Below are 3804 nucleotides of genomic sequence, written 5' to 3'. Positions count from 1 at the left end.
CATGACTTGATAGCTCATTTCTTTTTAGTGCTGAACAGTATTCCATTGCCTGAGAAAAGCATACTTTTCACTGCATAGAAATGAAAGGTCCTTTCTAGGTCCATGGGATTCAGCCTGAACCTGGGAGCTGGGGACACCACAGAACCGATGGCACGCCACAGAACTCACTGTCCCTGAAGAGACACAGAAATGACTTCTTTTTCCTTAATGACCGTAGCAATGGGAGCCTGACTCATGGGTCCCCATGATAAAAAAACCACCCCTTTGGCCCTGTTATATGAAATGCGGGTGGGGAATTGTGTACGTCTGTCCCATGAATGAACTCCGTGAATAAGTCATTTCGTAAGTGCTGACTTCTAAGTTAAGACCACTTGCTATTGACAATGCACATTTATTGTACTCCTTCTATGGGGAATGGCTCTGCCCTTAACACTCAATTATCTCAATAAACCCTCAGGCCTACAACTTACAAGGGCAGGGCCTCAGCCGGCTGGGAAATGCAAAGGTCCCGCATAGCCTTTCAGAGCTGCTGGTACCATCCAGGCGGGGCGTTTGTGTGCCTGACTGAAAGCAATGGATTATAAAATCAACCAACTAAACTTATCCTTAAGGGATGAAAGATGGAGCATTAAACAGAACAGGGTCTCCAGGCCAGGATGCGGGCTGATGGAGGGGCAAGGGCGCCACCTACTGAGCCCACGCTGCCCTGCAGGTGCGGGGAGCCAGCCTGCAGCTGCAGTTAACATGTCCTCTGTCCGCTGCCCCTTCTACCCAGCGTTGAGGATCATGTGAGATTACAAGAGCGTTCACTCTTAAAACAGAACATGGAGGTACAGTATGCTTAAATTCATAACATACACCTATTGAAACAGCCCGGCACAGCACGCGTTCGTTGCAAAAGTCAGTAAGATCTATGGCCGCTTAATGCATTAACATGTCATGGGATGTTGATCTCTGCATAGAACGGGCTGCTTGCAACTTAGAATTATGGCTAAGCCTTGTCATGAATTAAGTGAGAGAAGAAGGCAGTTGGCCATTTATTTCAAACCCAAGTCAAAACTAAGCCAAATTAAGCCTTTTAGCTGATAGTTATGTAAAATAAATGACCCAAATCCTGAAAGTTTTTATAACCTTACAAAATGCAACTTGGACCTCTGTCCACCTCACTCCGTTACTCAGATTAATCACATTGCTTCCTGACTGCTGGGAAAAAAAATATTGACCTCCAAATTCTTCAGACGTTTGAGAAAGGAAGGTAGGGTCTGAATATCTAAGGAAAACTTTATCATTCACTTTGCCATGGCTGTGATTTAAAGCAAACAGAGGATTGGAAGCCAGAATCAATCTCTTTCCCTCCAGTATTCCTAGAAGTTCTGGGGTTATAAGAGGGGAAGGCTGGGACCTAACATTTTGGGAATTCCTGTTTTGTTTGTTAGTCGTTTCCTAAGGGCCATTTTATCATTGGTCCTGACGATAACCCTATGAGCCTACAAGGCCTGAGAAGGGTCTCGGCCCCCAACCAGCAGGACTCTGTGGAGGAAAGTTTTGCCCCTTGTGCCTTGCAAGGTCACAAAACCGTGGCAAGATGCCCCGAGATGAGTTTATGGCTTTGGAGCAAGTACTGCAAAACTTTTTAGTAAAAACAAGTTTAAGCCTCCATCAGGATCCGGGATGCATTGGCTCTGGGGTAACACAGTATCCCAGGGGTGATGGTGTCTCCCTTCTTCCACGGTCTGAGGGACAGAGGACCTCCACCCTCACAGGGTGACTCAGGCTCCACTCTCTCTGGAGGGTGGCTGGGACACTCGGCTTGGGAAATGGGACAAGCAAACAGAAGGACCCTGTCCCTTGGGTAAGAGAGTTCATCTCCCATTGGCTTTGAGGCCATACACAAGAACTCTGTAAGTTAGCCAGACCAACAGACAGTATCCCCGATTTACAGAAGAGGAACCTAAGCCTCAGAATGATGAATTGATTTCCGTACAGTCAGAGAGTTAGCTGGAAAGAGAGCCAGGTCTCATGCCCCCACCGCCATCTCCCCAGCTCAATGCTTCCCTCAAAGGCACAGTCAGCCAAAGCCCGTCTCTTCAGTGACTGACCAAACTTCAGGTATAAGAAAAAAAAAAAGCAAATCTCTATTCTCTTATTGAATGCTCCATCTTTTAAGGTGAACTAAAGACAAAATGTCACCTTGAAATCCAGAATTTTCAGATCTGGATGACCTCCTCAGTTGACACTGGGTGGTTATTTCCTTGTTGGTCTCTGTTCGCCTAGTTTCAGCTGAAAGGACACACTAAAAACACAAATCCATGTTGCTTATTCTCTTCCTCTCTCTCCCTTCCCCCATCCCCAGCCAATTTGTAAACAAATCAGAAAAATCCCCAATGGGCTGGAAACCTGTCCACGGTTTGCTCCAGCTAGAATGCTTTGCGTTCCACCAAGATTTAGACCCCATTTATGATGGAAACCCCGATGGGCAGTGTTGTAAGTATAGTCTTGCCATAATGAAGTGGTCAAAGTCAATGGATTTTTCCATAGTATTTTTCCACTGGAGATTTCCTTCTTGAGAGATGTTAAATTAAAATCTGGATTAGAGCTTTGACCTCAGAGCAGGACGTCTCCTGGCATTGGTAGAGATTAAAGTTGACCATTATGTTGGCTTTGGTAGTCATGATGAGCAAGGGGGACAGTAGTCAAATTGATTTTTGCAAGATTGATGGGGGTGTGGGTTAGGGGTTTAGTGCTGGAGGACCTTATTTCGGCAAACTTGCATTGTTGCCCAGATTTTTAACCAGGGAATGTTTTCTCTGCTCTCTGAGTGGCTACATAAAATAGAAAAAGTGACTAGGGTGAACAGGTATCAGGGTGACCAGACATCCTGATCAGCCTGGGACTATCGGGTTTTAGCCCTAAAATCTCATATCCCAGGAAACTCCCTGTCTTAGGGAAACAAGGATGGTTGGTCATCTTAAAAAGTATGGAAAATTGAATCAAACTCTGGAGGACAGAAAAGTTAACAGCCTATTTTATTTTTTAACTTTTTTATTCTTTAGCCGCGCCGCGCAGCATGTGGGACCTTCGTCCTCCAACCAAGGAACGAGCCCGCACCCCCTGCAGCAGAAGGGTGGAGTTTTAACTACTGGACAACCAGGGAAGTCCCTATAGTCTATTTTAAAGAGAACAACCAGACTGAGTTTTAAAGTAAAGTCCTTTCTTGGTGCTTAAAAGAACTTAACCACCTAGAGGGGTGGGATTGGGAGGGTGGGAGGGAGATGCAAGAGGGAGGGGATATGGGGATATATGTATACGTATAGCTGATTCACTTTGTTATACAGCAGAAACTAACACACCCTTGCAAAGCAATTAGACTCCAATAAAGATGTTTTAAAAAACAAAAGTATAAACCATAAAAAAAAGAAAAAACTTCAGTGTCATCAGCCTTTAGCTTGAGAACTGATTCAGGGCAGTCTCAGAAGGAATGTAGAAATCTCACGCTTGGCGTAGCAGAATATAATATGAAAAACCAAAGACACTGCTGCTCTGTCTAGCAATTTCTTACACTAGTCTATCCTCAGGTCTCTTGAGGCGTGAACAGAACAAGGCAGTTCTTGGTGGCCCTCGACTGCAGGCCCTCAACTGCTTGGCAAACACCCTTCTCTCTGCCGGAAGACAAAAAGGATGCAAGAGAGGAGCGCAGGGGCCAAGATGTGAGCTGGGGTGACAGTGCCCTGCCCCAGAGGGTGGCTTTCAAGATCTTCTCTTTGGTCACTCTGATGGCCATCAGAGTGGAAACCTCCGACTTTC

The sequence above is a fragment of the Tursiops truncatus genome, chromosome 21 (assembly GCF_011762595.2).
Source record: "Tursiops truncatus isolate mTurTru1 chromosome 21, mTurTru1.mat.Y, whole genome shotgun sequence".
NCBI lineage: Eukaryota > Metazoa > Chordata > Mammalia > Artiodactyla > Delphinidae > Tursiops > Tursiops truncatus.
Note: the sequence above shows the minus strand (reverse complement) of the source record.